General features: G+C 42.9%; 1 protein-coding gene across 1 annotated transcript in view; it reads left to right on the top strand.

Annotated features, from left to right (window-relative positions):
* atp1b3a (ATPase Na+/K+ transporting subunit beta 3a) overlaps window positions 1-14,076 on the top strand; it is a 71,362-nt gene that overhangs the window by 1,100 nt on the left and 56,186 nt on the right. The window lies entirely within an intron of this gene.

Genomic DNA, 14,076 nt, shown 5'->3' with positions numbered 1-14,076 from the left:
CTGTCCCAGTTCCTGCCTCTTGTGCTTCCCCCCTCCCCACCCCGGACTCGATCGCTGCAGTGCTTCCCCATTCCCCACCGGGTTCCTTGCCCTCGCTGCTAACCCAGTGCCCGGGAGCCAATGTATTGCTTTGCCCGCAGTGACTGGAGCCAGGGCTGAGTGAGGGGAGAGGGTCTCTCTGTCTCTCCCAGTCACCTCCCCCACCCCCCGGGCCAGTGGTGGGTCCAGGGGGGCGGTGGGTAAAAGAAGGAAAATAGAATTAAATGATGAATTGAAGCCGAGGTGTCAGAAAGCGGCTTGGAGGTTTTGGATTAAAACCTGCGTATTATATGCAAAGCCTGGGAATCGTGATGCTGCCGAGGTGTTAACGTGAGCAAACTCCTAACGTTGGAGTAAACTTGGGCTGCTGCATTTCCTCCAGCCTCCCCCCACCCCGCCCCCACCTTGCTTTTTCATGAGTGAGCAATGTTTTAATATTCCCTTCGATCTGGGCGAAGCGGTGACTAATTCCACTTGATCTTTTGATTTTTTTTTTCAAAAGGTGATAGAACTGGATGTGTCTTTATTTGATGATTGAGAAATAGCGTAGGGGACTGACATTTGATTTTATACGGGAGATTCATCCATTCAAAAGTATCACTGCATCATCTCTCTCTTTTTAGTTGATGGTCTTGATTTAGATGTTATTATACCTTTGGAATCCAGGAAGTGATCTTTTTTTGAAAGGGAGCTGTAATTCTTGGTATTGGTGCAAAGTAAATGAATCCCTATGGATGAAAAAGCTGCATGAACAGCTAGTGTTTAAAACAGTCTGTCTTTAATTCCAAGTTGCTTCATTAAATTTTAATTGATTTTTATCTGTAAATTTCCTCCATTTTTATTACTTGCATAATTTAAATAAGTTAATAATTCAAAGGAATTCTGCACAAAATCAATAAGGCTCCAGCAATAAATTTTATAATTGTTTTGTTTTGTCTCAATGTTCCATTGATTTGATTAGTTTCATGGGCTTCACAGAAACTCACTGACTTTTTGAAACTTCAAATTTAATGCATCATTTCGGGAGAGGAGGTGAAATCTTATTTGAGAACACTTTACTAGAAGAGTATTAAGGATTTTTGTTTTGGGTTAAGCTAATATTGTTTATTGAGTTGAGGGCCATTCCCTACACCACAGCAAAAAAGGAGTGACTTGTAGCTACCTTGTATTCATATAAAATATAGTTTGCTTTTTGCCTGACTATGACATTTTTTTTAGGATCAATGTGAAATAATCATGACCTTGCCTGTTTTCTTCGATGTTTTAGCAATTATTGCCCGAAGAATGCGTGAAGGAGGAGAATATTCAAAATCATGAACCAAAAAATATATAGCCTTGCTGTTTAAGAATAAATGTTTTCATTTATGGGGCTCCTTTTGTAAATTATGTGTCCTTAGTCTACATTTAATCTCTGACTCAAGAGCCAGGAAATTTTGCTTTGTCAAGAACATTCACTTATCATCTGTTAGTGTGATCTTACTTTGCCCTGTCTTGATCTGACCCTTTTTTTATGATTGATTTCAGGCCCCAAAACAAATTAATTTGTTCTGATGAATGACGGAGGTGGGGGACGGTAGGGGTTAGTGGTAAATACAATTTCTGAAACTAGCTGAACATCACCTGATTAAATCATGAGGGACGTGGATAGGGTGAATAGTCATAGTCTTTTCCCCAGAGTCCAGGAGTCAAAAACTAGAGGGCATACATGTAGGGGGTTTGGGGAAAGATTTAAAAGGGCCCTAAGGGGTAACATTTTCATGCAGAGGGTGGTGCTTGCATGGGTGAGCTGCCAGAGGACGTGGCAGAGGCTGGTACAATTACAGCATTGAACAGGCTATTTGAATAGGAAGGGTTTAGAGGAGTATGGGTCAAGTGCTGGCAAATGGGGCTAGATTAATTTAGGGTATCTGGTAGGCATGGATGAGTTGGACCGAAGGGTCTGTTTCCATGCTGTACATCTCTATGACTCTAATTACGTTGAGTGCCCCATCGGCATATGAGAAGTTAGTATTACTGTTTAGATCATGAAGGAGATTCCTTTAGGGGTATCCCTATACAAGATACAGTCCCTGAAAGAGCCTGAGTCACACAGTCCACTCTGCCAAAAATAGGAACTATTTCGGGTGGGGTGGGGTAGAGCCAGCAACAATGTCGCTCTTAGAATGTTGTGCCTTCCTTTAAAATGAACTTTCTAACACCTCCCCAAGCCCTGACATCCTTTCCCATTGTCCTGCTTTGTAATATTCCAATGCAGACTTGCCCAGGTCTGAACAGGCAGGTGAACTAGAGACACCCGAGCGCTGAATGAGACTGTGAATACTGAAACTCTTAATTTTAAATAGTATACTCCAAACAGCACCCGGTATGAAGGAGAACTGAGGAGCAGGAAGTGCGGGAGCTTAAAAAGTGAAGTTGAACTACACTCAGGTGAACCATATCTATGGTAAGGAATCTGACCTCTCAGTGATTAATGAAATCAATACCTGGGACGCCCTGAGGATAATTCCTTAATCACAATATTTTCCTTTCTGGTTAATCTGTTCAGAATTTATTGCCCTTTTGGCTATTTCATTTGAAATGAAATATTGTCATTGGATAGCCTTTATCAATGGTTACACTACATGTGATGTGTGAATCTAAGGTGGGGGTTTATCATTTTGTATTGTGTGTTGGACTGTATGTGGCACATAACGTTCTAAATGTCATTAAATTTTCAGGACGTGGACAAGACTAGCATTTATCGCTCATTCTTTGTTGCTCATCATCATTGGCAGTCCCTTTATTGCAAGGAGGATACTTGCCAGAGAATACTGCCCAGAGCAAGAGCTTGTCTCTGGAATCTTATAACAGAGAGATGGTGCTGCACTGCACCAACCACACGGTTCTGGCTGATTGCCTGCCTTTAGGGTTTTGGAAAGATTGGCAGGTTAACAATCAACTAGTTTGGTTGTATCATTTTGACACCTCCTGTGGCCATTGAGGATTTGATGAATTTGTTGAATTTGTTAAATCTTTGTAATACGTTATGGATTAACTGCTATTCCCTGAATCTGTGGTTCAGAGGCAGTGATACAACCTTCCAACTAGCTGCTTTGAGATGGTGGTGGAGTAACTTGAATCGCTATTGTTCTTGGGTGAAAAAAAATCTGTTCGTCCTATGAATTAGTATCATCACCCTGGTCAGGACCACTTTGATAAGAGTGCATCTTAAACAATGCAGTATGAGAAGTTAGCATTGGTGTTTAGATGATAAAGGAGACTTCTTGGGGCGTCTGTGCCTGTGCAAGACATAATCGCGGCGCATCTTGGTTCATCCAGTCAGAAAGATTGTACAATTTCCTCCCTCTCCATTGCAAACCGGCTCCAAAATGCCGTGTTTCCTCACGCTTTACCTCCACAACCTTAGGTAGGAGTCAATTTCATGTGTTGTTCAACTCTATGAAGAAAAACATCTTGTTATCAGTTGTAAATCAGTTATTTTATAGTTTAAACTTGTTCCCTCTTGTCCTACTCTCAGCTTGTTTTGAAATAGTGTTCCAGGTTTATCTTTTCTCCACTACTTAACTTTTATCTTTATAGCTCTTCAAAGGTCATCTCTTGGTTATCTTCTTTCAAGGCTGAAAGTTTCCTGAGACCCTTTTTCAAACACATTACTCTTTTTCTGGGATTAGTCCCTTAACGCTTCATGCACACCTTTTGAATTTTCATTACCAGAACTGAACATAGATCTCCAGGGCATCTTTAGATGATTTTATTATGCTACAGATACTTATTTAAATATTTCTTTCTCAGTTACAAATCTATAGTTAACATTTTAGACAGACTTATATATTGCAAGGGACTGGGTAGCTATCTTGAGTTAGGAGCTTATCAAGACGCAATACTTTTTTTGATATTGTTAAATCTTTGTAATACATTATGGATTAACTGGTATTCCCTGCCCTCTTGACCTACTTCCACAAACTGCTGAGCAATCAATTTCCCCTTCTGTCCCCCCCCAGTCCTTTCCTTTTATAGTAAATCACAGAACGTGGGAGACAGTGGCTGGTCCAGCTTTTATTGGTCATTCCTATTTGCCCTTGAGAAGATGGTGGTGAGTTGATATTGTAAATGGTTCTTTTTGGGGTTCTCAAATCTTTTATCACTGCTACCCTGCCAAAAATAACCCCAGTTCTGATCCTCTGGCTTCGTAAAAATACGATACCATCCCTAACCTTGTTACCTCTCCAGTTCATGTCCATCGTCCCTGCAGCTCCAGATTTAAAGCTTCCCAATTAAGCTCAGTTCCTGCCAGAGCACTGAACTGCCTCAAAGTTACAAATATTATCTTCTGCAAGTGTGACATGGTGAACCTCATCCTCCCTATGCTGTCTGTAGCCTTTGGTGCAGGTGACCATCCCACACTCCTCCCAAACTGCTCATTCACTGTACAACAAAATGGGATTGCTTTGATTGTTGCCTGTTTGATTGTTGACTCATGAAGAGTGTCTGGATCAGTTAGGATTATCTTCACTGGAGTTTCGAAACATTGAATTATAGAATCCTTACAGTGCAGAAAGAGGTCATTCAGCCCATCAAGTTAGCACTGACCCTCAAAAGAGCATCCCATCCAGACCTAGCCCCTCACCTAATCCCCATACCCTCACATTTCCCATGGCTAATCTACCTAGCCTGCACTTCCCTGGACACTACGGGCAATTTAGCAGACCCATCCACCTAACCTGCACATGGACTGTGGGAGGAGACCGCAGCAGCCAGAGGAAACCCACGCAGACATGGGGAGGATGTGCAAGCTTAACACAGTCAGTTGTCCGAGGCTGGAATCAAACCTGAGTCCCTTGTGCTATGAAGCAATGGTGCAAACCACCGTGCCACCCAAGAATAAAGTTGGGGGTGGGTGCTTCTCGAATAAACCTATAAAATTCTAACCGGACTAGGCAGGGTAAACACAGGAAGGATATTCCCAATGACTCGAGTCCAGAACCAGGGATTCACAGCCTAAGAATAGGGAATTAGAATATTTTGGACTGAGATGAGGAGAAATTTCTTCACCCAGAGAATGGTGAGTCTGTGGAATTCACTACCACAGACAGTGGTTGAGGAAAAACATTGAATGTTTTCAAGAAGGAGTTTGATTATAATTCTTAGGGGTAAAGAGATCAATGGATCTAGGGAGAAAGCCTGGAGTAGGGGACTGAGTTGGATGATCAACGATGATCATATTGATTTGGTGGAACGGGATGGAAGGGCTGAATGGCCTACTGTTGCTCCTATTTGTTTCTATCCAATCACAACTGGCAGTGATTTTCCAACCTGCCATTGTACCATTGTCTCTGGAGTTGCCCAAATACAATGCTTGGGCCCCACTTCCCATTTAGCTCTTAGCAACATAATTCAGACACGTTCAGATTCTATATATATGCTGATGCTAGCCTCCTGTAACTCACCAGCATCTCTCTCAATACCTTTACTTCCTCAGCGTTGTTCGAATGCTATTTCAACACCTAGTCCTAAATGAGCTGGAAGTTTCTCCAAATAGACATCAGAAACACTTATCACATTATCTTTGACCCTTCCTCCCATTTCATTTCCTTCACTGACTTGTACATCGAGCTGTAAGATGTAAATTTTGTGCTCTCTTTGATAATGAGCTGAGATTCTGTTTTGTAATGAGGTCAGACAGGTGGACCTATTAGAATAGGAGTTCCCTGATTGAACCAGATTAACTGCCCCAATCAGGGAGTGCTGGCTGACCGGACTGTGAGCGGTTCTGTTCACACTAGGAGCTAGCTCTGTGCTAGCTGGTCAGTGTCATGTACTGTGCATGTATAAATAAAGGGGAACTTGGTGATAGGGTACTGGCCTTTGTGGAGTTATTTCGGTGGCAACAAGAGAAAAACACGCCCCTGAAGAGATTTGTTCGCAACAGTTGTCTTTGAGTTGGGGTAAGCAGTTCTGGCATCATGCCGTTATTTGGGAAACTTGACTTGTTCAATCCTGCGGTTGAAGACTGGGCAGAGAATGTGGAAAGAATGCGTTGTTTTTTCCCAGGCAAATGATATTGGAGCAGACGAAAAGCAACGAATCACTCTCCTGATGGCATGTGGACCCACGGCTTGATCAGTTAATCAGGAGCCTAACATTCCCTAAGGCAGCAGATACTAAAACCTTTCAAGAGTTGATGGATTTAGCTAAGGAATGTTACAAACCCAAGACAACTCTAATCCTGAGACGCTATCGGTTTTACTCAGCAGTTCAAGAACCAAGGGAATCCATATTGGGATTTTTGAGGAGTTTAAGATTGCTGATAGAGATATGTGATTTTGGTTTAATCCTAAGCGAGATGCTGAGGGACTGTTTGGTGTGTGGGATTAATGATGTAACCATGTAAAAACACTTATTAGTTGAAGTCTAATTTGCCTCAAAACAGGAACTACAACTGGCATTATCATTGGAAAATGCAGCACAGTGGCACATATGAGTTAGAGTGTTCCAATGGAAGTAAGCATGCTCAACAGGCTGACAGAGTTTGGGGAACACCACTTGAGTCAAGATGATTGCACAGCCTCAGTCAGGACATATCCTGAACAGAGGGACTCCAGGTCAGCCCACAGCAAAACTCCAAAACAAAACCAAGTCTCGACCATACGGTTAAAACTTTCTCAAGGATCAGAGTCAGCAGGACACCTTAGTTGCTGCTGGTATGTGGACTCAAGTTAGAGACAGAAAAACCGCAGATGCTGGAATCCCAGGTATACAAGCAAGATGCTGGAAGAACACAGCAAGCCAGGCAGCATCAGGAAGTGGAGAAGTCAATGTTTTTGGCTGTAACTCTTCTTCAGGAATGTGGACTCTAGGCAGTAAAAGCATACCACTAGACCTTAACTGAGTAAGAGAATTCTGGGCAATATCCAGGAGTGTTCACATCCTGGACCATCCAATAACTGCTGGTTTGGAACAATTACATTGCTTAGCAACATCCAAATCTGAACCAATCAAAATAAACGTCTGGTTAAATGGTCACCTAGTTCTAATGGAGATTGATCCTGATGCGGTCTTTACCAAAATTCACTCGGGACTCCAACCCTTAAGTTTGTGAGACCTCAACTTGGCTGAGAACCTATGCTGGAGAACCTTTACTATTAAGGTTACAACTTTGGTTCCAGTCTCTCATGAGAAGCAGCTAGTTTAGTTAGCACTAACTGGAGTAAAAGGCTTGGGCCCAAGCTTGATGGGGAGAAATTGGCTGAGAAAGAATCAACTTGTTTGGCTCAACATTTTTCAATTAGAAAGTGGTTGCCTGAGTGAAGTCCTTATTACATCCCGGAAGTTTTTCAGGAATATTAAAGGGGCCAAGGCCACTTTGCGTGCTGACCAAGAAGCAACTCCATGATTCTGCACGACCCACCCAGTGTTGTTTGTCTTAACGGGCAAAAGTAGAGGCAGACGTCAGGAGGCTGGAAAGTGAAGGAATCATCAAACTAGTTTAATCTGCAGATTGGGTGGCACCAGTCATTCCAATTAGTGAAGCCTGACGAGTCAGTTGCCTTTGTGGAGATTTCAAACAAGTGATAAACCCTTTCTCACAGCTGGAGAACATCCAATCCCTTGTTTTAAAGGACTTGTGTACAAAACTGGGGTCTGTCCTTTAGGAAGCTGGACGTAAGTCTTGTGTACCTGCAGTTGCGTGAGATGAGGATTCCAAGAAGTATGCTACAAATAGTACCCATAAGGGTTTGCTCCAATATACGAGACTGCCATTTGGGGTGTCATCAGCCTGTGCCATTTTTTCAGGGTACAAGGGAGAACATTTTACCAGGTCTACCCCAGGTCACCATTTATCTGGACAACGTGCTAATAACTGGAGTGACCAATAAAGAGCATTTAGAGAACTTGGGCATCGTGTTTTAAATGCTTCTCCAAGGCAGTTTGGGCCTTTAGGAGAGAAAAATGTGTGCTTCAGGAACCCCAAGTGACATACGTGGCCTACAGAGTTGACAAGACTGGGTTACACCCTTTGGAGGATAAAGTGAGGGTGATCAAAAGTACCTTGGCTTCAATGTCTGTACTGGAGTTTAGATCTTTCATTGGGTTGGTGAATTTTTACGTAACTTGGCACCTTTGACCTGCTATTGAATAAAAGTCAGCCCAGTCATAGCCTTTAGATTAGATTACTTACAGTGTGGAAACAAGTCCTTTGGCCCAACAAGTCCACACTGACCCACCAAAGCGCAACCTACCCAGACCCATTCCCCTACATTTGCCCCTTCACCTAACACTACGGGCAATTTAGCATGGCCAACTCACCAGACCTACACATTTTTGGACTGTGGGAGGAAACCGGAGCACCCAGAGGAAACCCACACAGACACTGGGAGAACGTGCAAACTCCACACAGTCAGTTGCCTAAGGCGGGAATTGAACCCAGGACTCTGCTGCTGTGAGGCAGCAGTGCTAACTACTGTGCCACCCCCTAGGAAGTGAAGAAACAGCTGCCATTGTCTAAGGCCCACTATATGGTCCCATCAAGGCACCAATACCTCGATACCATACGGGGAGGCAATGTTAGCTCACAGATGGCCCAGTAGAGAGGAATGCCCGATAGTGTATGCTTCCCAGATACTAGCTGGTGTGGAACAAAGTTACGCCCAGATAGAGAAGGAAAGTTTGGAGATCATCTTGGGTGTGAGAAAGTTCTTCTAATATGTTTTGTGGATGTAGATTTATAATAGTGACAGACCACGAATCCCTGCTAGGGCTATTCCAAGAGGACAAGGCTGCCTACACACACTACACACGACACGCACACACACGACACGCACACACACGACACGCACACACACATGACACGCGCACACACATGACACGCGCACACACACACGACACGCACACACACACTATGCACACACACACTATGCACACACACAGGGGTGGGCTCTCATTCTAAGTGCTTACAATTACAAGTTGGAACACCATTCAGGAGGCCAAGTGGCTAATGCCGATTCCTTGAGCTGCCTCCCACTGGCAGGTTCACCACCAGTGATTGCTGCCACTGGAAATATCCGTTCTGCTCTTAAACTTTCTGGATACCCTTCCGATCACCGCTGGAAATTTCTGACTATGGAATGCAAAAAGATCCAGTCCTGGCAAAACTAAAACGGCTGGTAGTGATGGGGGAAGCAAAAGTGGCCATCACAAACCAGACTTAAAACCTTTCAGGACCCAGCAAGACCAGATCGAAGGAGAGGGTAGCATGTTATTATGGGGAGCAAGAGTGATTGTCCCAAGCAAAGGTCATTGCCAGATACTGGCTGAATCCCACCAGGGTCATCGAGGGCGTTTCAAAAACGAAGATGTTGACGAGAAATTATCTGGTGGCCAGGGTTGGATGCCAACATTGCTGCTGTGGTTGGGCAGTGCCCAGAATGCCAGCAAGGTCAATAATTTCCACCAGTAGCTCCCCCACACCTGGGGGAATGGCCGTGTAAATGCTGGACTGGACTACACTGATCCTTTCATGGGCTCAATGTTTCTAGTCATTGTGGATGTCCAGTCAGAGTGCATTCATCAAACACGAGGGTGATGATTGGAAAGTTGTGAGTGTGGTTTGCAATACATGGACACTTGGAAGTGTTGGTCGCAGGCAATGGGCCATCGTTTACCAGCACGGAGTTTGTCACCCGACCTGCACATCTTTGGACTGTGGGAGGAAGCGGAGCACACGGAGGAAACCCACGCAAACACGGGGAGAATGTGCAATCTCCACATAGACAGTCTCCCGAGGCTGGAATCGAACCTGGGACCCTGGTGCTGTGAGGCAGCAGTGCTAACCACTTGAGCCACCGTGTTGCCCTGGGCTATGTGCAAGCTGCAAGTTTGCAAACACAGCAGGAGCAAAATGTGTCCAGCCCCTCAGAACATCCATGGGTTCTCCCCTTCCGCTTGTAATGAGGTCAGCCAGGTGGACCTCATAGAATGAGTTCCCTGATTTGGGGCTGTTAACCTGGTCCAATCAGGGAGCCCTGACTGACGGATATAAACAGGAGTGTCAGAGGGAGCTGAATCAGTGTCTTCCCTACACGTGTAAATAAAGGGTGACTTCCAGACTACATACCAGCCTTCGTGGATTTATTTAATGTCCTGTATGTTCTGCATCATTAAAACTGCTTACTTCTACACCTAGATAATCACTGGTATCTGCTCAACTCATCTGTGCTTTCTGTTATGTCTTGATTTGACTAATTGTGTGTTCTCCTGACTAAATCCAATTCTCTATACACCTGAACTCCCCCAAAACCCTGCTGCCTCCTTCTTAACTTCCACCAAGTCCCATTCACCTGGCAGCCTCTTTGAACTAAAATGATTCCTTTCATCAGGAATTTTTATTTCAGAAAAACCCATCCTGTTGTGTAAATCTCTCTGTACCTCACCGTTCTCTGTCTTTGTAAAGTCCTAGGGCTCTCCAGGTACAGAATCACATGAGTGTTACAGTGCAAAGGAGGCCATTCAGCCCATTGTGTCTCTCGTGTATCCCTCTAGTTCATTCAACAGCTGCATTGTTAGCCACCTGGACCTCAAAATCTAAAATTATTTTCTCCTGTTAAGATACTTTTTAAAAGCTTCCTTTTTGGCCGAAGTGTTAGTCCCCTGTTGTACCATGTCCTCTTTTGGATTGGAAGCAATTTTTTAACATTCCTGTGAAGAGTCTTGGGAGATTTTACTGCATTAAAGACATTGAAATCAAGTGTCCTTATGAAGATGATCCTGTGATGACCATCCAATGGTCTATTTAATACTAACATTTAACTGTTATATGGATATTGGTGAGTTGAGACAATGTGGATCTACATTAAACTGGACCTGTCCCTAAATACCACAAATTAATGAAAAACTTTCCCCAGCACTTCACTCTTCACTTTAGTTGTCTTAACAATTCATGAGTATTATAGCTATCATCCATTTTAAAATTTTAATCTGTGGTTATCGTAACAAAACAAACAAGAAACACCTAAACAGACCATAGGAGTAGGCCATTCGGCCCCTCAAGCCTGCTCCTTCATTCAATAGGATCGTGGCTGATCCAACGTTCCCCACGTCCACTTTCCTGCCCTTTCCCTGTAACCCTCGATTTCCCCGATTTTTCAAGAATTTATCTCAGCCTTAAATATACACAAGATCCCTTCCCCCACAGCTCTCTGTGGCAAGGAGTTCCAAAGACTCTCAACCCTCTGAGAGAAAAAAATCCTCTTCATCTCAGTATTAAATTGGTGCCCCTTTATTCTGAGACTCTGGTCCTAGACTCTCCCATGAGGGAAACATCCTCTCAGCATTTATCCTGTCAATTGTTAGTAATGCAACATCACAGTACAATTTTATAGCTTAATCCCAGTGCCTCATCAATAAATCCAGGTGCCTCATTGTTATTTACTTCTAACAATCCACAGACAAGACCTAAAAAAAAAAATGAAAATGTCATAGGGATGTACGGTACAGAAACAGACCCTTTGGTCCAACTCGTCCATGCCGACCAGATATCCCAACCTCTTTGCCCATTTGCCAGCACTTGGCCCATACCGAGCAAATTAATTCACATTTTTTCGAATACTTTAAAAATTTTTCATGCAGTTAAAGTTCCAGCTCAATACCATATCTGTCTTTAATAGCTTTGCTTCCTGCCACATTGGTTGCACTTTTACATTAATTTTTTCCATTATAAATGCAGAGTACCAGACTTGTCATGAATGCTGCTTATAAAAGCTGCAGTTATACGTTCAGAACTGGTGATGGCACTGTAGTGCCTTGGTTTTATATCTCACGGGTCCTGAGGGTCACCTACAAGGAACTACCAATACTCCAACCACCTCACTGTCTGTACGCCATGAATTAGTGTTCATTTTGCTATGTACCCATAATATTAAATTTGTTAAAAATAAAGGCCTTTTATCACCTTGAAACAGGGACTGAGATGTGCACTGGTTGCTTCAATTATCCATTCCTCTAACTCCCTGTATGTAGTACCACAAGAAGTTGATAAAAGGTGCAGCTGGAAATAAACACAGCAAGATCATTCAACAGGATCCTGCCTGAAACATCACCATCCTGCTTTTGTGATGTTGCGCGACCTGCTGTGCTTTTTCCAGCTCCACACTTTATCAACTCTGACTTTTCAGCATCTGCAGTCCTCACTATCTCCATACCACAAGAAGTTAACTGTAAATGTATCCTTACAGACAAATTAAGTGACTCTAGATTAGATTACATTACAGTATGGAAACAGACCCTTCGGCCCAACAAGTCCACACCGACCCGCCGAAGCGAAACCCACCCATACCCCTACATTTACCCCTTACCTAACACTACAGGCAATTTAGTATGGCCAATTCACCTGACCCTGCACATCTTTGGACTGTGGGAGGAAACCGGAGCACCCGGAGGAAACCCATGCAGACACGGGGAGAACATGCAAACTCCACACAGTCAGTCGCCTGAGGCGGGTATTGAACCCGGGTCTCTGGCGCTGTGAGGCAGCAGTGCTAACCACCGTGCCGCCCACTAGTGTATAAGCTAATTTGAAGAATTTAATGTAAATTATTTGATGGAAAATAAACTTCATGTTTTTAAAAGTAGACATCAGTGTTAATTTAGTATTAAAATACTGGAAGCTTATGACCTAACATTTTAGTAGAAGGTGCCTTGAAAAGGAATTTTATTGTCCTGCTTTTATTTACCTTTGGGTCCTTTTTGAATCCTGTGAGTAAACCTTTGCTGTGACCTAAGGAATGTGCTTATTATTATTCTCCAAAGTTCTCTGGATCCTGTGTTTGTTTTGTGTGGTGATACTAGTCATTACATTCACATCTTTAATGTTACATACATATGATCAAATTGGGAGCTGGAATTCAGCTCCTTGAATTGCTCCATCATGTGATAAGAATAAATTTAAACAGTGAGTTGCAGTAAGCCCATGATTTTCTAAACTTATCATAGTTTTATCAGTTTTAGGTTTCTGTTTCTGCAGAAACAATCCCTGTATTTCTTTGTATCTCTTACCCTTTCTTTTACTTGGCCTGAATTAATATTTTTCAGACGGTGAGATTGTTCTTTGACATTTTCTTTGCAGTTTCTTTTTCTGGATATTTTCTGAATTGCTCGTAGTTTTGTCCATATGAAGATCACAAGCTGTCACATGCTCTAATCCCAACAAGTAGATGCTTTATAAAGAAGTTTAATTTATTATATTTCAATGGTGTTCAAAAATCGCAAGTGTTTTGACTATATACCTATACTTCATACCAGAATGTGAGCACAATTATCCATGTAAGCATTCATTGTCAGGATACTGTTTAGAAATTTAGCTCGTAGTGGTTTTTGACAGAACCACCCCCCCCCAAAATTCGATGAGTGAACATTTCAAAGTAAAGTTTATAAACTATTAATACCTTCAGTGTTAAGCATTTCCTTGAATTATTACAGTATTAGTTCCTTTCAGTTGTATGTTGTAGTGGAAATGCAAATATAATGAGAGGAAAGCAAGTTTTTTTGTGTTGGACTGTAGGTTTCTGAACTACAGCCATTTCTTTATTGCATCTGGGAGAGAATCTTTACTGTGGATTCAACTGAGATTTCTGAATTATGTCATTTTGGTAAAAAGAACAATTAAAGACAATCAGAGGGTTATCTAGGGTGGATAGTGAGAGCCTTTTTCCTCAGATGGTGAAGGCTAACACGAGGGGATATTAAATCGAGGGGTGATAGATTTAGGACAGATATTAGGGGTAGTTTCTTTACATAGAGAGTAGCAGGGGCATGTAATGTCCTGCCTGCTACAGTAGTAAGGTTAGGTCTCACGGAATACAGGGAGAACTAGCCATTTGGATACAGAACTGGCTCAAAGGTAGAAGACAGAGGGTGGTGGTGGAGGGTTGTTTTTCAGACTGGAGGCCTGTGACCAGTGGAGTGCCACAAGGATCAGTGCTGGGTCCTCTGCTTTTTGTCATTTACATAAATGATTTGAATGCGAGCATAAGAGGTACAGTT

Source organism: Chiloscyllium plagiosum, chromosome 13 (assembly GCF_004010195.1).
Source record: "Chiloscyllium plagiosum isolate BGI_BamShark_2017 chromosome 13, ASM401019v2, whole genome shotgun sequence".
Lineage (NCBI taxonomy): Eukaryota > Metazoa > Chordata > Chondrichthyes > Orectolobiformes > Hemiscylliidae > Chiloscyllium > Chiloscyllium plagiosum.
The sequence above is the reverse complement of the archived record's forward strand: the minus strand, read 5'-3'. Positions and strand labels throughout refer to the sequence as shown.